This window comes from Apteryx mantelli, chromosome 4 (genome assembly GCF_036417845.1).
Source record: "Apteryx mantelli isolate bAptMan1 chromosome 4, bAptMan1.hap1, whole genome shotgun sequence".
NCBI lineage: Eukaryota > Metazoa > Chordata > Aves > Apterygiformes > Apterygidae > Apteryx > Apteryx mantelli.
This window is the reverse complement of record NC_089981.1, coordinates 69,019,900-69,041,493: the sequence shown is the minus strand read 5'-3', so window position 1 is coordinate 69,041,493 and position 21,594 is coordinate 69,019,900. Positions and strand designations below refer to the sequence as shown.

The 21,594-nt window shown below is 45.0% G+C and overlaps 1 protein-coding gene and 1 long non-coding RNA gene across 7 annotated transcripts in view; one reads left to right on the top strand and one right to left on the bottom strand.

Annotated features, from left to right (window-relative positions):
- FLRT2 (fibronectin leucine rich transmembrane protein 2) overlaps window positions 1-5,976 on the bottom strand; it is a 61,900-nt gene extending 55,924 nt beyond the window's left edge. For 2 of the 6 annotated variants that reach the window (XM_013940628.2, XM_013940624.2), the window contains exon 1: window positions 2,997-3,551. The gene's annotated coding sequence lies outside the window, so the exon portion shown is untranslated. Of the gene's footprint in view, window positions 1-2,671; window positions 2,845-2,914; window positions 3,552-5,962 lie in introns of those variants that run through there. The other 4 variants (XM_067296893.1, XM_013940625.2, XM_067296892.1 and 1 more) reach the window with 3 other exon arrangements.
- On the top strand, window positions 5,770-12,848 carry LOC136992090 (uncharacterized). The gene is made up of 3 exons (XR_010884200.1): window positions 5,770-7,410; window positions 9,962-10,087; window positions 11,129-12,848. It is a non-coding gene; the product is annotated as an uncharacterized lncRNA (long non-coding RNA).
- Window positions 12,849-21,594: the final 8,746 nt, after the last annotated feature.

Genomic DNA, 21,594 nt, shown 5'->3' with positions numbered 1-21,594 from the left:
TAACGGATATGACATTGACAGCCTGGTGAGGCAGGTGATTTGCAGGTATAAAAAAGCAAAGCAATTCATAGCCTCTGTTTCCAATCTACTACGGTGAAGAAAAGGGGGGGAAAAAAACCCAACCCAATGACTATACACTTCTCACAGATAGAGGTCACTAATGGACTGGATTTGAATCAGTCTGGTAGAAGCCTCAAAGTTATATGAAAGCAGTCTAGTGAAAAATGAACTCATTTTGAGATTAAAGAGGTAAGAGAAATGATTAAGAAATAAAGCTCTCACCTTCCTGGAAGCAATATTATCTTAAGTGTGCCTTCTTTCTAGTCCTTTAAATAGAAAGTGCAGTACAGGAAAAGCCTGATAGTGATGCTTGTTTGAACTCCTTTTTGTTTTCTTGACTTGGTAAAACTATGACTATCCTTCATTTCTGTGGGAAGGGTAGGGAAGTCAGCCCTAATGACATCCTAAACTTTAGATACTGCTATTTTAAGCAGTTAAAGACAAGCACATTCTTGATTCTCAATGGAAACCATAGCCTGTGTAATGCAGATTCCAACTGGGAGAGTGTAGGGTTGCGCAAAGGAGATATGTCTACGTCCTAAATCAAACTATCCAGCAGGCCAGGATATAAATGTGACTTGCAACAGTGGCTCAGATTAGATCCAGATTCTCAAAGCCAAACACAGATAACTTCACCTTATGCAAAATATAAGGTGCATGAGTGTGTGAGGAGTGAATCTTTTAAGAATGCTGGGTGCACTCCAGCACCATTTTTTCTTGTTACAGCCTTGGACTATGGAAAACACCAATGACTGGTCTAGTCACAGGTAGTTTTACAGACACGGTATTTACACAGTGATTTGACTTGCTTTACACACTGTATACCAGGCCTTCACTCTCTTACTTTTAGCTGCCTACCATTTTAAATAGCAAATCTCCTACAAATGGTAAAGATGTTTGAAATTTCTCCTCTTGCACCATTTTCAGGAACAAAATTATCACTAACATTTTAACCTCACCTTTCGCACTTAGAAATGGTGACTTTCAAATAACATCACTTGTATCTTTTTGGTGATGCAAAGATTATGTCTCAGTGATAACACTGTATACATTGACTCTTAAGGAAGAAAGGAAAGATAGGTAGGTAGGGATATAAGTGCAGTACCTTAAAAATGATTTGATAAAATGCCAGGACAGATTTTTCCCCCTTCCAAATACATGTATTTTTGAACCAATTAATGAATTTCCTCTGAAAATGAAATTATATAAAGGTACTCTTGGAGAAAGACTACGTCAGTGAATGAAGCAATGAATGAAGTCCAGGGAAGGTTTTTTGTTTTTTTTAAACCTGAGTAGGGATCAGTCTCAACCTCTAAATTGGTTTTATTTTCCCTGCAAGCACTGAGAAGTTAGATGCAGTAAATAAACTTCTCTTTAACACACACCCTGTCTTTCTGTGTGTCTGTGTGCATGTCTGTGTGTGTGAGAGAGAGAGCGGTCTGACTTGCTCTAGTATCTTTTCCTGATTCTCATGCAAGGAACTTCTTCCTTTCTATTTAGCTGAGCTCTGCATCGCAAAAAGCAGCATCTGAAGAAATCTAATCAGTACCTTCCACACACAGTACAGGAATTTACACGGATTTGTGCCTTGGATTTATTAGCTTATTGTAAGCCTTAAAACAGATTTCCTCCATTAAAATTAATTAAAAGCTCCTGTTGACTGATTCCCACTCTGAAAAGAAGGTGGAGAGCTTCTCCCTTACTTTGCTGCTGATTTTTTTTATCTTTTATGGGGTTTTATCTCATGTTGTAGAGAGGTCTTTTCAGCTGTTTGACTTCTTTTTCGGGATGTGATTTTTTGTTTGTTCTTCCCCTCCCCCTCTCTGCATTATTTATTATTATTTTACCAGCGACCACTATCTAATTCAGCAGGTCTAAGAGGGGCTCCTTTGTATTCAGAAGCCCTGATTCCTTTACCTCGCCCCCACCCACTCTCCGACCAGCCCCCGCTCCTGAGGCTGCCGATCGGATCCGATGAATTCTCCTGTCGCTCACACTTCCCTGCTCTCCCTTGCCTTCAGATTTCTTAACACTTGCCAGCGCGGAGCTAAACCTACTTTCTCTCTCGAGCAAGGCTCATCTTTTAAAGCTCCCGTTTCTCAAAACCACCGCCCCGAAAATAGTAATAATATTGACGGTAATGCTAACGCACGCACCCTGCCGAGACTGCTGCTGCAGGAGCAGCGCCCGGCTCTCCCCGGCGAGCCCGGCGCCGAGCGCCCCGCCACGGGTTCGGGGCGCCCGCGGGGGCCGGGGTCGGCGCCCGCCTCTCGGCGCTGCGACGCGCCTGGGCGCGCGGCGACCGGGGGCCCCGGGGGCCCCGCTGCAGCTGCGAGCTCTCCTAACACCCAGGCTGGCACAAAATAACCGCGAGACCCTCTTTAACACTTGCCGCCGACCATTCATAAATCCGTGCGTGTGTGTGCCTGGTGCCCCACACTCGCTGACACAGGTCTCTAATGAGGCGGGAGCGATATTTCTGAGCGAGAACCTGATCCCGGCTGGTCAACTTTGCCTGCTCGGAGAAGGCAAAGGGCGCCGGGGCTTTAAACCGCCCGGGGACTAGAACTACCAGGAAGCAGAAGAGAAAGAAATGAAATCCCGACTGTACCTGGCGGTGTCTGAGAATCCCTCGCCGGCACCGATCATAATCCCCCTCCGCGCCTCTTGCCCCCCACACCAAAACTTTTCCGCCGCCGCCGCCGCTCCTCGTTGGTGGCCGCCGCCCGCCGCGCAGTGCGGGCGCCCAGCGCCGGTCCCGGCCGGCCCCGCGGGCCCGCTCCCCGCCGGCCGCCGCCGGCCGCCGCCGCCGCTCCGGAGCGACCCCCGCACCTCCCTCGCCTTCCTCCCTTACGAGGCAGCGGCATCGTCCTCCCCCCTTCTCCGCCACCTCCTCCTCCGGCGCGCAGCCCGCGGCTCTGGCATCCCCAACGCACTTTCTCTCCTCGATCCGCTCGCTCTCTTCCCCCCGCCGCTCCTCCTTCTCCGGTAAAAAATAAATGAGAAGGGACGGCGGGTATGCCTGGTCTTTTTTTTTGTCTCTTTCTTTTCTTTTCTTTCTTTCTTTCTTTCTTTCTTTTTCTCTCTCTGTCCTCTGGAGGTGGTAAGAGGATCACATGAGGAGCAGGCACAGAGAACCAGGACCCTCAGAAGTCGGAGGAGGCATCGGACACATATATGTGAGTATATGTGTGAGCGTGTGTCAGTCTCTTCAAGTCCTGCGCCTGCCTTCAGCCGGGATTGCAGGCTGATCTTAGCAGTAATGATGCCTTAGATCTGACTATTCCCTGCTAATGTAAATCGTGCCTTTTTTTCCTCCCTGCCTGACACCCCAGGGAGATGTTTACAGTAATGAATTCAGTTGATAGCCATCTCTCTCTCTCTCTCTCCTGGAGTCCCTCCCACATTTCTAGTTTAAAGAATGCTTGGAAGGCAGGGCTGCAACCTAAAGCTTTCCAAGAGGCAAAGTCAGGCTAGGTTTTCTTTTTCTCTCCCCCCCCACCCTTAACCCATTCCTTGCTGAGGGCACTTTAGCGAGCTCCGTCTCCCTGGACTCGCCCCCCGCGTCCCCGCTCGCGGCGAGGGGGCCTATGCGGGGCGACGCCCGCGGCGGGGGTGCGCAGCCCGGGACACCCCCGCGGCGGGGGGGTGCGCAGCCCAGGATATCCCCCCGCGGCAAGGGTGCGCAGCCCAGGCCACCCCCGCGGCGGGGTGCGCAGCCCGGGACTCTCTGGCCGGGGCTGCACGTAGGGAAGGCGCGGGACTGCGGCCAGGGCGCGCTCTCGCCGCCCTTCACAGCGGGGCTTCCTCGGCCCCACTGCTCCGGGGGCTCTCGGGGGTGTCGGAAGGGAAGGCAGGGAGCGAGCTGAAAGAGCAGCAAGTCCCCGAGCTGCGGTCCCAGCCGGGAGATTACCCTGCTAGCAGTAATTACAGCCGTGCTCTCCACCAACATGGCGTTATTTCATGTGCAGCCACCGACGAGCCCGCCCCCTCCTCTCCCCCCTTTTTCTCTCCCTCTCCTTCTCCCCTGCGAACTTTTAGGTAGGCAGTAGCAGCACGGAATATATGTAACAGAATAAAAGAAAGTCCAACCCTCAGGGAATAGATGGACCTCCTTTAATATTCCGTCTGATTTCTACAATCAGTCAGAAGGACTTTAAAACTGCTGGAGAAACCATCTTTTGCCCCAAAGCGCTAACAGCCTTCCTCCCCTCCCGCCCCGCCCCATACTAATGTCTCCTTCAGCACCTTTAGAGTGTGTATGTGTGCGTGTGCGTGGGCGTGCATTCTGGGTTGTCTGCGCTTCTTTCGGGGTAACCCTTCCCCCGCCGCCCAGTTGCCTAGTAAGCTCCTGCCTTGTCCTGACAAGTCCAGATAAAGACAGGACTATTTAATTCCGAGGAACATTTGAGTGATAGGATAGAGTCGTCAAGGTAGGACGTGGGGTGTGCGAAGAGACGAGAAACTATCTAAAACTCCTCCATTATTAAAGAAAATGCACAATATGACTTTTGCTGCAAGTTACTTTAAGAGAGGGGATGGGGAGGGATGGAGGAGAGAAGAGGCGAGCTGATCAATGCCATGTGTCGAGGAACTAGAAAAGGCAACTGAAATGCCTTGGGGTTTGCTTCCCCCTCACCCTTGGCTGCACACTAGCTTGGATTTTCTGCTCAGCCGTACCTCAAAAGCTGAATCACTCGCCATTGTCCCGCACCTCCTTCGCCATTCACTTGGGGAGGGCTAAATTATTCACGACTTCAAAGGCTCACTAAGCCGTGCCGAGGAACCTGGGCGCGGAGCCCGGTGCGAGGGTCAGCCCGTCGGTGTGTGCGCCCGGCGCGGGCTCCCCGCGCTCCGGCACCCGCCCAGCGGGCCCCGGCCGCCCCCCCGCCCCGCGCCCTCCAAGGGGGCTTAGGAGAGAGCCGGGTTATTTACAGTGCACTCAGATACCGAGCCGAGCCATGCCGAGCCGAGCCGTGCTGCCTGCCCGCTAGAAGAGGTCGCCCCGGCACGGTGCCGCGCAGCACCTTTCGCCTATGAGGCCGCGCGGGGCGATGGCGGGGAAGCGCGGAAGGGGAGCGCAGGTAGCCTGGCATTTCGCGGGGGACTCGGCGAGGCGAAAAGAGATGACGGCGAGACCCCCCGCTCCCCCCATACTGTCGCCTCGCGGGGCCGTGGTCTGCTCCAGCACCCCCGGTGCGCTCCGCAGAACTCCGCCGGCTCGGGGAGGAGCGGTCTGAACGGCGCCGGCCCGCGGGGGCAGCCAACCTCCCCGGCAGAGACGGGGCAGCTCTGAAGTCGAGTCTCTGCCCGCAAATCCCAGCTGGACCCGAAGAATGAAAGGAGCAGGAGCCCTGTAGTGTCCAAAAGCGAATGAACAATCTCTTTCAAAGGTTGCTTTGGGTCCTTATTTTCTTTTAAGCCTGGTCTTCTTTTGCTGTTTCTCTTTTTCTATTTTTTCTCCGTGCATACTTTTCAAAGCACCTCCTTGCACATGATTTATACCTCTTTCCTGAAGCTGATGGACAACCGGTGCATTTTCTCCTGACAAATTCCCCCTTTTAAACCTTCCTCATCCCCTCTCCACCCGTCCCTTCTTTCTCTGCGTTCCCGGTATTAGTAACCTGTCGATAACACATAAAACAAAGCAGATGTTGGCCGATGACAGACATTTCTGCCTCCCCACCCTCACTCCCCTCAGTCACGGAGTAAAGTGAAAACGCTAAAAAACTTCTGCAAGGCTGCAGGCTGCTGCCGTGCCCCACCGTCTGAGAGAGAGACTATCCCTCCCTGCCTGCGGCCCCTTATTCAGCCCGCACATCAAATTAGCGAAAGATACTTAGGACACACTTTGGTCAAATCAAGATCGTGACAATCGAAAAGTGACTTATCTAGCCATTACCTGCTTCCGCTGAGGTAGGTCCTCCTCGGTAGATCACCCAAAGCCCACTGGGTCAGGCAGGTTGAAAGGGGAGAAGGTGGCAGAACAGCTGGGCTCCGGCATGGTATTGTTTTAAGGATCACCACCAAGGTCTCTTTTTCCCATAGCTGCCAATGGTAACCATCATCCAAGGTTTCTCTCAAGGAAAAGAAGAAGGAAATTTACTTTCCAAGCTGCTGTCCAGCCGGTCATTTAGCCCTGACACCCCACTGATGACACTGAAGAACGCCCGGCTAAAGTGGTTAAATGCCTGGTAATTTCCTTTCTTCTCTTCCCCTGGCGACTCCAGCGCAACGCCACAGAGCGATCTTATCGATGTGTGATCATTATTCACTGGTGACAACCAGAGATGCAGAGCTCCTAAGTGAGGGTGACAGATTTCAAACGTGTGGCTGCAGCGTACTCAGCCTTAGACATATTCTTCCTCAAACTTTGCCTAGCAAGCAAGTCAGCGGCTTAACCCTTTACAGTCCTTTCTGTCGCATGGACACTGAGACCTCAGTCCATGTGGGAGTGCTCATTTGAGAGCAATCGCAACACACTGAGGGCTGAGGACTTTTTATTATGTGTCAGTTTCTATTCTTGGTTATTTTCAATTGAAACAAATCAGAAGCATCAACTCTGGGGAAGAGTTGGAGAGCTGAATATTTCTCCTCCGTGGTTAGGGGCTGGAACAATCCCCACAGCAAGGGAGATCTCTTGGGAACTCACCTGTGGTCCCTACTTTGTCACAGAGTCTGGTATGCAAACTGTCATACACAGCGCTTGAATATCTCTCACACATGCATATACAGAGCTTCTGCACTTTCCTCAGCATGATGCAGCTGAAAGTACAGATCTGAAAGTGCTGTTTCACTCAGACCTTTGGATTCAACTCGTTTACTGGTTATTAATAACAACAGAGAAAGGAGCAAGCCAGAAAGAAATGTATTGCCATGGGAAAAAAAATGAAAGTCTTTTTCACAGATGCACTCTGTAGTCAAAGGAAATATTTACCACCAGCAAACTCCAGCATGTCAGAACATGTTTCCTTCGAAGCAAAAAAGAGCCTGAAAATGCAAAAGCAAGCATGTGCAATTCAAAGATGAAATGAAGTGCACAAAACCTTTCCAAACTCAACACCACCAGCTCGGAGTCTGATGGCGACACAACGCTGTCAGCACTTGTAACATGAAGATGTAGACATTAGTGAGCTCCACTGGGTTTCTATTATTCATTTATATATATATATATTTCTTTTTTCAGTAAATTATGGTGTTTTTGTTCCCTTCTCTGCCTCCATAAAGGAGGGGGTTTCTCTAACCGCAGCTGAACAACAGTCGGAGCCTGGACGTGGGATGGTCTGCAGGGAGTTCCTTCCAGAGCCCCAGCCTTGTAACAGTCACGCAGCAGAAAGGACACAGAGGCAGGTTGGTGCGCATGAAGGGGATCTGATTTCTCTCTTCATTAAAGGCGTAAGATAAGACTGGACAAAGACGGAGAAGAATCATATAATAAGAAAATGGTCAGAAAACATTACTTGCCTCCTTCCTACATTTCTAAGTTGCTGAATTTAAACAGAAAAGGCAAATAAACCTCCTCTGAGGAACACCTCCCCCCTCCCCCAAAGAACCTTTTATACATCGCATATATTCTTGTCCTATTTATAATAACCGATGATATAAGTGGAGAGGGTGATTAGGCCTGATCGATTCAGGTTACAGAGTCATGATTACAGTTTCCATTGCCCCGCTTGTGTGCAAAATGGAAACCTTGTAAACTGGAAGCTGCCGCAGCTGGCTGCCCGCAGAGCCGCCGGCGGGCAGCGAGGTGGGCGGGCGGCGCGCCGGCTGCCTGCACGTCCCCCCGCTCGACCAAGGGGGCAGCAGAGCACAGCGCTCGCCTCCGCCGCCCGGCAGCCGCCGCAGCCGTGCTGCAGCCTGGCTGAGGGCTGCTACACAACAGCTTTTTAAAACTTCCCCCATTTTCTCCCTCGACCACATTTAAGCTCCCCCCCCTTCTTTCAATTATTAATCTTGGCTACAGTCTGATTACTTGGAATTTAAACATTTTTTCTCTACTATAAATGTGTGAAGCATTTTTTTAACAAACCACTTTGCATGGTTGAAAGATTGTAAACTGAAAGGAGAATATAGAAATATATTCTCTTTAAATTGTCTGTGATCATACAAGATGGCTAGCCTGAAGTGATGGTCCAGTGATCCATAATACAACCTCAGTTATTGTAAGAGTATGTGAAATAGTATAACATTAAAAAACATTACAAAAGCGACTTTTCATCACAAATGTCTTTTTTTCAGCTATATTGTTAGAATGGTATCTGCAGCTTGCAAGAGATGGGTAGAAGGAGCTAGAAGTATTTCTGTAACTAGGAGGCTGGTCTATAACATACTGAGTTGTGTCAACAGACTTTGGATCAGGCCTTAAACTCACACAGCAGACAGAAAAATTACAATATGAATTCTTCACCAAATTTTGGTAAAATCAGGGAAAGGAAAGGAAAGGAAAGGAAAGGAAAGGAAAGGAAAGGAAAGGAAAGGAAAGGAAAGGAAAGGAAAGGAAAGGAAAGGAAGGGAAAGGGAAGGGAAAGGGAAAGGGAAGGGGAAAGGGAAGGGAGGGAAGGGAAGGGAAGGGAAGGGAAGGGAAAGGGAGCTTTAGAAAATTTTGACCTTAGAATGATTTTGTCTAGCTTGTTTCCTGGCTGTATTTAAAGGACACAAAAATGTATGTTATGACAGACCAATAGTTTTTAAGTCATCATTATATTCTATTTTGAATTCTAGACAAGATGAAGGGATAAATGTGTTCTGTTGTAACTTAAAACAAATGAAGTACTTTGACTAGAACTACACTAGACTAGGGAAAAAACCCACACTCAACATAAACGTATCTTCTCTGAGCTCTCACTTCTATTGTGAGCTTAAAATGAAAATATCATATTGGTTCTGCAACCAAGACTTCAACACAATTCGTGATATGACTCTCAAACAGTAAATTTCTACAATTCTGGAGTGCAGGAATTGGATTTTATTTCTAACTAAAATTAAACAGTAACAAAACAAAAATATATCATTAGCCTGTCCTCGTTTCTTGAGTCTCTCACCAGCTTTTCTTTCCCTCCCCCTTTTCCCTCAGCCCACAATTACCTTCTGGTTTTTGACTTGTATGTGTTGTTAGGTATCACCTTGTAATAGTATGCATAGTGCCTTGGGTGCTGCACTTCATAGCCTTGACCTCGTAGAGGCTCTCCCTTCTTTACTCCAAGGGATTTCTGCATTTAGCTTTTGACAGTATCATGACAAACTGTTTCTAAGAGTTGCCTTTGGCCATCCTTCACAGATGTGTCCCAGGAGACAGAGGAATCTGGGAGTCTTGTAGATCTCTTTTTGTCTTTAAGCCTGAGGAGGATATTTCAAGGTTTTCTGTTTGCAACCTCTTTGTCAAGTTGATTTCCAAAGAAACCAGGAAATAAGCTGGTCAAAATTTGCTGAAAAATCTCACTTTTCCTTTCCTTATGAACACCTTAGAGACTCTTGTTGAATATTGTTCAAATCACAATAGATCCATCTAGATGCCATCTGATGGCAAACACTTTGGAAATGGACAAACAGGCAAGACAGGAAGTCTTGACTATAATATTTTATTGTACTTTAAAAGTTAAAAAAAAAACTTTTTTCTGACTACGCTTTGTGACCAAAGTAAACTATGACAAATCATGTTGCATATTGTGCCTTCTCATTGCAAATAAAGAGACTGTAGAGAAGACAAAATTCTACAGATAAATTGTCAGTTGCCCATCTTAATTTTTATGCTGAAAACAGTTGCACAAATATAGAATAATCCAGCCAACAATTAATTGAATCTGATCAAATTCAGGTAATTTAAATGGCTAAATCATAAGGGACATAAGAATGTGGTGGTAATTTAACATTGCTATGCATTGCTTCTTTGTTTTTTCAGGTATGCAAAATACGAGGCGAAAAATGGAAGGACAAGAAAAGCATCTGGCTGAAATCAATACACCTGAGAAAAAAAGAAAGCTTATTTATTATCACCTCACTACTCACCATAGTGGGAGTGGAAAGCGTAAGTAAAACTTTGTGAATAGCATAAAAATGATCCAGGTAAGTTGTTTCTTTAACAGACTCTAAACAAAATCATTAAGGTCCTTTTCACCATCACAGCCAGACTTTGTAATAAAGGAAAATTTTCCATACCTGGCTCTGTGACTGAACCTTTACCCTTTTGGAAAACAATCCACATGCTTCGATCAGACACATACTCTGGCTGCACTATATAGAACTGAAAAACCACCTCAGTGAAAGTCACACAGCATTCATTTATGCATTCATCCCTCTTCTTTCACTTTAAGGGGAGAAGGCTAGAAGGCGGGCTATCAATCTATTCCAGAAACAGCATCACTTGCTGATCACAAGGCCATCTGCCCTATCTCCCAAGGGACCTCAAGAGCTTGCTCATTCTAATTTTCTACTGATTAAAAAACAGATTAATTTGTACTTCTTATCCACAGATTCAGCAGGCTGAACTCATTCTTTCGCTGCTGTCACTGTTAAGCTCTTTCCTGCAACTTTTTGTGTTTTCAAGGGGACTATTACAATTATGGAAAGGTCATTCTAAATGATCTAACAGGATCCAGTATTCTTTCAGCTCAATAAACATGAAAGGACAGATTTTATAAGTATGACGATTTATGGAAGTCAGAGAGGAGAAAATTACTTTAAAATAATTAGCGTGGTCAAAGTTTCTCTTGCAATATTGTTTAAAGTGATAACATGAAAAAAATACTAAAATGCTATATTATTATAGACCCCAGGTCTCCTAGCATAACTCTTAATTTTATTGACTTCCATGTAGAACCTCACATAAGACTAGCAAATTGTATTCTAAAATATTTTAAAAAACCTTGAGCTCTATCTAGAAACAGTTGTTAACCATCCTTCAATTCTAGTATAAGCTAATTATGTGTAACAGGATACAAAAAAGAATGTAGATTTTCTATTGAAACTTATTGATTTTTGCTTTTTCTGGTTTAATTCCTTAATTATGACAAAGAGGTAATGCCATTTTGTGAAGCCTTTTCTAACCCTTCCTGTTTGTTTATTTTAGAACATGTTGCTGCAAAAGGGATAGGCAAAAAGGAAAATCAGATTCAGTTTCCTTCACAAGAAGGTATAAAGACATTACCTTGACAATCAAGGATCAAGAATCAGAGGCTACATTATTACACCTCCAAATTCAGAAATAAATGAGCAAGAATCTCTGCATGCTGCTCTGCTAGAAGGTCCTATTTCCAATGGCTATTACTTGAGAGCAGAAAAGCTTGTCACCATGGTACAGACTGATCACCTGAAAGGAAAGCAAAAAATCCAGGCAGAATGACTAAGCAGATGGTATCTGTTTTGCATCCCGATAAATTGGCACTAAGCTTTCAGGCCTTTGAGAGGATTTTGAGGTAGTGAAAATATCTTGTGAAACCATTCATCTTGCTCTTCAGCAGTACAAAGCACCCATGTCACAGATTTGTGGACTGAGGGGAATAAAAAGGTTGTCAGAGCTGTCAGCAACTCTTCGAGCAGTTTCAAAACATAGGGCACCAGCTTCATTTTGTTCAGTCCTAAACTTCTTAAGATCTAGTAATTAAATCTACAGATTATGCCACTTTAATAGATCGTTGTAAACAGGGAGGTCTTGCCTTTTAGACTTAGAGGAACTCTTGGTAGGGGAAACAAGGATCTCTGACTAGATTTACCAAACCAGTGAAACATTCATCACCCACTCAGTTAAATATTGCCTGCTGGCAAAGAAATAGAGGGATGTGCTTTAATGAGGTGTGTGTACTGCTTGGAAGCAGAAATACCCTGCTGAAAGGTATGAGGCTACTTATTGCACTGAGGCTATGAAAAATATTTTATCACTGGTATCAGCCAAATTTGTCTTAATTTCATTCCAGTACTACAGAAGAACTTGGAAAGGTTCTGAATTTTATTACACCAACGTAATACTGAAGGAACCAGTCTGGTGAGAAAAGCCATTTGCTAAATTGCACCAGGATTACAAATTCAGAGTTAGTTTAATTCAGGTAGAAAGAGTTGTTAGAAAATAATAATTCCACTTCTCTTAGTTTTTCATTTTGCAGTCTCCGCAATTCTCAAGACCTTGAAGAGTCTCTAGGGAATGACCTATATCAGCTTTACATGTACTACATGCATTCAGCCTGTGAAGAGTGCTGATCATTTTATATAAAAAACTTCTGTACACATGTAGCACATGAGAAGGTTTGTGTAGCTCATACTCCAGTATTTTTTATATTACCGTACTGAATTAAAAGCAATACTTGACTAAGTCTGCTTCTTTGTTTTTGACTCAAATGGAGTCTTCCTCAAGTCACAATGAGTTTTGTCTTCAGTTAACTCTGCTTACTTGGTGGTGATACATTTCACCTAGAATCAAGTATGGGTTTATTTGGTTAAACACACTGCACACAGAAATGTCCTCTGCAGAATAGTTACTAAGAATAGTCAGCAATATGCCCCCAGGATAAATTGAAACTTTTACTTACATCATAAAATGATCTTCCTTTCTGTGCTTCAGGCAAAAAAGAATACTAAGAAGTTATAACTATTCTTTTTGGTAGGATTCAAGAAGGCAGTGAAGTTCTCCCTGAAGAGAATCAAGAAGCTTGAGTGTGTAATAGTTTATTGGTAACTTTTAGTGAGTCCAAACAAAATGATTTTTCAGGAGAAAGAGAGTTTTCAGGAATTGACTCATCCATTTTATTTTCGAAGCATGTGCATCGTTGTCAGCATTCATTCAGCAGAGGGATGGACGTCTACAAGCTCAGAGGCAAGCTGGGTTTTCACTGTAGGAACGCCTCTGGAGTTTGTTTTATGCATTTGCTCAACACTGTTAAACTCAACCACGACTGAACAAACAGGCTAATTATACAGTTCCACTGCCACTGTTCTTGTATTTCTCTGGTCCCTGCTTGTTGGCTATGAAATTTTGTTAGGGCCAGTCTTGGCTTTTCGGTGATTACTGGCTTACTGTCCAAATTACTGTCAAACACCAGCAGAGCAGGGCTGCTCCATGAAGGAGGACAATCTGGGAGCCAAGGGTGACCGCAGACAGAGGCTGTGCCGGCATCAGGGTAGGGTGCGCAGGGCATGGTGCTGGTAACAGGGTCCATTAACAGACGCAGACATGGCTAGGCAGCCTGTCTGGCTCAGGATCCATCCAGGGAGTCTAGCTGGGCGCAACAGGGCTGGAGACAAGGCTGTCACTCACTGTACCTGGCATAAACAGCAGGGTTTCGGGAGCAGGCAATGAGCGGCCCTGCGCCGGTTCCAGCCGGTTCCCTAACGGACGCTGCCCCGCGCACCAAACCTGTGACCAATCAGAGGAGCAGGCGGCGCCGCTGCTGGGGCCTATTTGGGGAAGAGCGGCCCCTGCCTGGGGGAGCTGCAGCACCCTGAGGGGCTGTGGCCGCAGGGTGCCGCCGGGGCAGGTGCGGCCCGGCCCGGCCCAGCCCGAGGGGGCCACTTAGCAGGGCTGGAGAGACCGAGTTTCCCACAACAGGAACTGTCAGAGAGCACGGGCAGCACACGGGCTGGGCCTGGGGCAGTCGTGGCGACTGAGGCTCTGGAGGAGCTGGTCGTGTCGTGCTGTGGTGTGTGGAGGCCTTGGTGCAAGGGGGGCCGGGAGAGCTCTTGCTGATGGGAAGGCGACGGGGAAGAGCTGGGACGGGCCCTGCTTGGAGCTGCTGTCGCGGTGGTCTGGAGCCGGGGCCGCCTCCGCGTGCGGCATCCGAGAGTGCCAGCCGAAGCTGCGGGCGGTGGGGCGGCAAGGCTTGCCGGGTGCCCCAGCAGGGCTCTGGAGTGGCCGCGATGCCTTGGCTGAGGTGGGGAGAGCAGCTGGCAGGCCTTGTCGGGATAATGGCCTGCTAACAGAGGCGTCGGTCGGCGCTCGGCGCGGAGGGCCGGCCCCTGGTCGGAAGCGCCGCGGCAGCGGCTGGGCGCTGGGCCGTGGAAGCCGCCAGCCCGCAGAGGCCCGACTCCTGGAACGGGGACGGACGACTTGGCGGGTTACAAACGGAGCCCTTTCAGGCCGGTGATTAGGCTGACCTGTGGGAGCACTGCACTCAAGAGTGCAAGCACTCGATGGTCCTTCACTCAAAGTGAACTTAAATGCAGGACGCTTCCAGCTGCTGTCCCAGGGAGATGCCCCTGCAGTGGCTATGGCGGTGCTGGGAAACCGGATCCACTGGGATACAGCTAATGGCTCCAGAGAGGAGAGCTTGGGTACTACGCCACTTCCAAACACCACTGTGCACAATGGAGGAGGGCTTGGGGACCAGCTGGTGTAGGGGTATATGCAGCAATGGACTGATCCTGCCAATCCCACAAAGGAGATATTCCCGTGGAGGGACAGAGTGTCGCGTTTGTAATGAATAGATATTCAGACTGCTGTGTGCTCTTCAGTCTTGGCTATGTGATTTGCAGGGACAAGACCTGAAGTTCATTATAAGAGTTCAGATTATTGTGATGTTAAACTGAATAATATAGTCTGTAGAAGCAAGGGGTGGAGATGGTAATAGGTATGTTCAAACTGTTGTATCTTCTTAGTTCTGTGTTTTAAAGGGGCAAGGAGGGGGTGAAGTTGGTAGTATAGGCATTCAGTTAGTTACAGTGTTAGCCCCTGCAGCCTGGTATGCAGGGACAAGAGGTGGGTGGAGTTGTGAAGAGTAGTATTCAGCCTGTAAGGGAGTTAACCATGATGATTTGGTTCCCAAGGGCATGGGGTAGAGTTCTACTGAATGTGTGTACACACTGTAACAATGTCAATCCCTATTGTCTGGGAGAAAGAGTAAAACTTATAATGCATGTATATTAAGGTTGTGATGATGTTAAAAGTAGCGTTTACAATGGATGTATGTTCAAATTGTCTTAAATATGTTTCTCGGAGGCAAGGAGTAGGATATTTTTGGCTTTAAAAGCAAGGTTTTGGTTGCAGGGCGAGCCCTGTGCAGAAGGTGGCCACGAGCTGCCCTGTGCCAGTCACAGTCATTTCCAGTGGGCTCTGCAGTGGATGGAAACGACCTGCTGCATGCCAAAACTTACACTTGGAGGAGTAGGTGTTGCTACTGCTCATGTATTTAAGAAAGGGCAATCCCTGCTAGGGGTGAGAGACACAGGAGGAGAAGCAGGAGAGTGCATGTGAGAGGAGACACCTGAGAAGTGCAGAGAGATCCATCTGGAGAAACACAACAGAGGAGGCAAGTAAAGAGGACATTGCAGGAGACACGATGAGAGGCGCACTCTTGGAAGGAGGCTCTTCATGCCGGAGCAGTTACACCACTGAAAGGGCTGCAGCTTATGGAGGAGTCCATGCTGGAGCAGGAACACCCTGAAGGGACTGCTTAGCAGAGCTGGAGAGACTGTTTTGCTTGCAACACCAAGGTCCATCCAGAAGACAGAGCTGGAAACAGGTATGCCTGTACTGAAATGTGACCCCTGGCCTGGGGCAGAGGGTGTATGTGGGGGTCCCAGGGGAGGCTGGTCAGGGTAGTCAAGGCCTATGCGTGCTCTCAGGGCCCGGATACTTTAACATATTAATCACCAGGAACTGCATTCTTGACTTACAACAAACAAGTAATGTTTTCAGGCAAATAGATGAATGACGCATTCTACAGCATTTATGAGGGCCCATTTTATAAGCACACCAAACACAAGCTTTCGCTGTGATCTCAGACAGTAGATGACTTTACCAATCCATGCTAGCTAGTTTATTACAGTTAATATTTGACATAATTATTCATCTATGTGTGAGAATGTTCTTAAGCTCATTAAAGATAGTATCAGTGCTTCACTTTTTTTAGTCTCTCATTGCTGTTCATGAGATTGAAACAGTCTCAGAGGAGATGCAGTATTACCATTGTGAATTGTGTATTGTTCCACCCCCCCCCCCATAATAACCTGGCATAGCTAATTCCTAGAGTAAGGTGATTACTTAAGACTTTGAAACTATTGCAATCGCCTAAACTAAGGTGGTTGAAGTGGTGGTTGCTCAAAGCTCTCTGCTGTGCTCTTGCAGATACTTCTAGCCCTAGGGCTAGAACAGCATGTAGGGATGTATTGAACCTCTGCAGTTAACAGCAAAAGACATGTTAATATTGACCAGGGTCAATTTTTCAGCTTCCCTTTCTCTGCTAGGCTGTAAACTGGTGACTACCAGGAGTTACTGCAGGTCTCAGAAAGCTCTTCCTGATAAGGGAAAATGAGAAGAGATGGGTGAACAGCTGGGGTAGGTGGTAGCTTCAACCAGCCCTCTTCTGATCTGCCACTGCAAATGAGTCAATAGTCACAGCTTTCTTTAATTAAAAAAAAAAAGCCTCTAACTTTCAAAAATGCAAATCCTCAAATTGCAAAACAACAACAAATTAACCAGCTAACCAACCAATACAAAGTAAGTGAATAAGATAATTACTGGAAAAAAGAAATTCTAAATTGGTGTTTAGACACTTCATCCTGTTTTCCAATGGAAATGCAGTTTGATTCTCATAATTTTCAAGTGTGTGACTTGCAGATGATCAGAGCTCCCAGTTCTGGTTTTGCCTCCCTTCTTGTTATTACAAAGGCTGCGTTCACATGCATTTTTCTCATTCTAACTGGCCAGAAATGCTCAGTCGTGTTTGTGCCATGCTGTGCTTGAGGGTTGCAATGCCTGAGTACTCTCCATTGTCCACATCCTCAGGGCCTAGTTTTGCTGTTACTTACCTTGTGCTCTGATAGGATTGATTTGACTTAATTAAGCTTATTCTAGATTAACCAGGCAGTAATATTAGAAATTTATGAGATCATAAGAAATCTATCATCAGAGACATGGAGATAGATTGTTTGGGAATATCTCTCCTGTAGTTCTTGTGAAGGAAGGAGCATGATGTTGCTGTCTATGGACTTGGTTACTGTTGCAGATCTGGACTTCTATACCTTTGAGACAGAAGTGGGTGAAAAAAGGTCTCCTGCCTTTAGCAGGGAAAACTCCACCAAATCAGCTGAGTCAGATCACATTGCTTTTGTTGCAATGAATCCAAGAATTGGTACAGCTATGCTGACACTCTGTTACTTCTGGCCTTGCCATTGTATAACAGTTTACAGAAATGTGCAAAAAAAAAAAAAAAATCCGTAGGCCACCTAGCCAATTGTTTGAGTTATGTATCTTGATTAAAATTTGTGGATGAAGATGCAGAAGTCAAGGAAACTGATATTTCTCTAGCTGAGTGCTCAGCAAGACACCTTGTATTTAACAGCACATGAAGATGAAACTTTTGTTTCTCACTATTCTTTTTAATACTCATATTTTATGAAGCATGTGCATACTAATCCTCAGACATCCACAATTGGACTATTAAGACTCATTAAATGCATTGATTTGTCTTTCTTCTTTGTTTCTTATCAGTCATTAATGATGCACAATGACTTGTCTCTCAATTTTTCATCTGTTTTCATCTCTATTCCTCATATTTTATTGTGAACAAAGAGTAGTCTTGTGCCATGAAGGCTTATCAAAGTCATAATTACATTTCATTCGTCTGCATTGAGCTGTCTGTCATCTGTTAGCATTTTGAATGCTCTATATGTCTGTCTGCATTTGTCTGATTCTTCCTCGTTATTTACAGTTCCTCAACTCTCCGTTACTGATTGCTAATTGCTTTCTGCACTTTCTACTTTTAATTTTTTTAATTGTCCGGTGTGTTTGTAACCTAGCAGGTCCAACCCAGAAATACTTGTAATGCTCTTTTTTCTTTTACATTTAGTAAGTGTTTTAAACACCAGTGTTTATACTCTTAACACTGATGTGTTTATCTCCAAGACCAATCTGCCAAAACAAGGGAGGATAAATCTCAGAACCAGGGATCTGTTATCCCACATCTGTCTACACACTCTTTCTTATTCTGTCTCTTATGCTTTGGACACTGTCCCTGAACTAACCTAAATTCAAAAACACTCCATATTCCTGTAAGTGGTTTCTTTTGTAATGTTAAGTTGTCAGCTGATAATGAGTAGATTGGTGGCCAGTAGGAGGTAGTCACTGTTGCTGAAATTCTTCATGCTTGATTGTTTTTATTTACGTATCATGACTTTTAGTATTACTTAATTAAAATATTTTTCTTAATTTTTTTCTTCTTGTGCTAAATGCTTATTTTCAGAAACCTCTGTCTTCCTAAGTACTTGTTACATTTGTTGCACTGAATTTTGAAAAGCATGCTATCAGCAAGGCTGTCTCTTTTGCATATGCATGCAATGCCTGGCACAGCTTGGTCCAAAAAGGTGATTTGTGCTCAGATGAAGAACCCAAAGATTAAAGACCTGCTTTGAAAGAACTACATGTCAAAAACACATTAATTATGGGCTGTGCAGATACTTTATTCTTTAAAATGGGACAAATGAACATAACTTCCTTCACAGGGACGTCCTTCTCATGAGTAGGTGGAGGTTATCAGGCAGAAGGCTACTGTAGAAGGATAAAATAGTGTATGCTTTATGGTTCAGATTTTTAGGTGATGTGCACTGGTGTAACTTAAAAGGTCAATGAAGCCATAATGGTACAAAAGGAAAACATGACTGCATGGGTCTGTTTTTGCTTTTAATACAGATTGAGGAAGATCTGACTGGTATTATTACATCATACAGGATGGTTTCAGAGGCCTAGATATTTCATCTAGTTGAGTTCAGATGAACAAAGCGCTTCTAGTAATTCTCTTAGCTAGAAATGGTGGAAGCAAACTGAGCCACAGCAGATTTCTTGCTGCCTATCATATCTGCTTCTTGCTGCCTATCATATCTGCTTGTAATTCTGTTTTCTGCTTTCATTAAAACAGAAGTTTCTGATAATGTGTGCAAACAAATACCACAAGAAAGAGCAGAAGCAGTCACAAAAATGAGAAATACCTCACTTTTCATGTGCTAGTTTATTTTCATACATTTTGTAAATTCTAGAAATGCTTTTTTTTATATACCCTGTATCATGAAATTAAACAATCTTTAACAGGTTTTACATTTTAAAACAGGTTGTGTAACCATCTAAGGTGTCTGTCTCACATAGAGAATCCTCAATTTCCTTTAAAATTATTTGTGTTCAGCCTAGTAAGCTGTAGCTGAGAGAGAACATAGTTAAGAAAGATAACCAAACTCTTGTTAATCCATGGTAGCGGTTAACTGTCTTCAATGCTAATTACGTATTTGAGTTTGTCTATCTTGAATTTTCAACCATTGGATTACTTCTTACTTTGAGTAAAGACCACTTTCTTCATGCACCTCCATACAAATGATGATCAAATGGCCTCTTAACCTTCATTTCACAAGCAAAATGAATTGATCTCATTAAGTCTCTTAAATTTCCTTTTTTCTACTCTTTGTTAAATTTTGTTGGCTACCAGTTCCTTGTCAAATAGAGTATCACTCACCCGCCCACACTTCCCAGCTGCCTCTGTCTCAATTTCCATCCAAAACAGTAGATTGCATCACCTGTTATCAATACTGCCATTCATTCTCAAGAAATGATGGAGAAAAAGGTACTTATCCAAGACTACTGGCAGCTATCCATCTTCAAAAGATAAAGGAACTCTTTCTGCAGGTAGCCTGATCTTCATCAGCATATAGCATGATAAGAGTCTGGAGAAATCTCTGAACTTCAAGTAGAAACTACTAGTCACACAACAGGGATAGAACAAATTTATGGGTACTGCCACAATAGACTATGAAAAGTCCATTTCCAGCTGCAGCAGTCAGAAGGACCTCCTTTCTTCTGGCCCTCAAGACTGCAGGTGGTACTGAGCTCTGACTTCTTGTGCGTTCCGCTGCTCTGTCTCAAACTTTGTCAGTGCTTCATCCAGCCATTGCATAGCCTGCTTGTTTCTGCTATTTAATTTGCCTGGTCAATGCTGTAGGACATTTGAACCTTTTGACTGGCCCTTCTTTGTTGCTATTTAATTACCATTTCCAGCTTTTACTACTTTTCTGCCAATGGATCGGCTACTTCATTGATGCCACTTGGGTAATTGAGCCTATTTTATTCATCTGTGCTGCAGATTAATTCTTTCTTACTATTAGCTCTTAACTTTTTTTTTTTAATTGTTTCAGAGGACTGAACTCTTATGTTGTCTGCTTTCCTCCCCTTGATACTCTGCTTTTCTTCCCAATCCTTTCATTTCCTAATTTCTCCCAATCTTACGCCTGAATCTCCAACCCTAACTAAATCACTGAGTGCAATGTAATAAGCACAAGTGACTGTGCTACTGTAACTTGCAAAAGAAAATGAAAAAAGGTCAGGGAAAAATACCCCAATTAATCTCTGCTCCTCTATTTTATATAGCCCTTTTCATCCCTGCAGAACAGCTAGCAAATGCTGCCCTGTCAGCAGCAGCTTTTAACTTATTCCTCCTTGTCTAAAGGCAAAGATAGTGTGAAGTGGAAGAGAGGGAACAGTCAAGCCCCACAGACATGCATATCTTTCAGGAATGGCATATCCTCATTTTCTTCCAAAAACCTTATCTTCCCTTAAAGTTTCCTCCCCTTGTTTTACTGTTAGTGCTTTGTTGTATCTAAATACAGAACATCAGGTAGCAGGGACTACCCTAGCCTTGATTCATGGTTCTGCTCAGTGATGGCAGGTGAAAGTGAAAGCCCTGTTCCAGCCTGTATAGCTGACAACATAGTTTCAAGCAACTGTTTGCTTGACTGGTTATTGCTACAGGTCTTACCTAACAGTAATTGCTCAAATTCAGTGCGTTTCGGCCTCTCCAGTTCATGGCACATTTCTGCCAGAGTTCATGAGAGTAAGTGGTTATAGCTGTATGTTAAAGGGATATTGAATTGGAGGTAGACTCTAACTATATTTTGGACCTTTGTGACACAATTCCTGTGCAGAGGGGCTGCAAAGGAGCAGGGGAAGATGATCTCTCACTCTCTGTGGAGTGACACCAAGAGGTCTGTTCATAAATTGCATCAGGGGAAAAAGTTTTGTCTGGAGTGGATCCAACAGTCTCAGGAGGTCAGTGAAGGGCCACATGTTTCAAATCCTTCCCCATTTTCTGATAACAATAAGTCTATGCTGTGATTAAAACTTAATAGATATCTTCTAGTCATTCACCAGAACACAGTAGCATTTTAGAATGACCTGTTACCCACTTTGGGAATGCAGCAGACATATTTTGGTCATGTGTTTAGGGAGCATTGTGAGGGCCTTCTTAAAGAAGGCAGCCCTCAATATCCTCATCAAAATAGTTTGTCTGACTCATAATGGGTTTTCTTCATGTGCCTATACCTCCTCCCTCCAGGGTGCAAGAGTAGCAAGAAGGCTGATGGCTCCACATGGGATTTTAAGGGTATTAACAAATTAAATCCCTTAAAGGAAAAGATGCAGGGAACAGTATAACTTACTATTTGCACAAACTTCAGTGGAAGTGTTAGAAGGTTGAAAGGAAACCTGAAGACATGAAAACTAGAAAGTCAGTGGGAGGGAGGGAAGGAGGAGAGTTCGGGAGCACTGGATGGCCTAAATGCTCTTTCATTCTC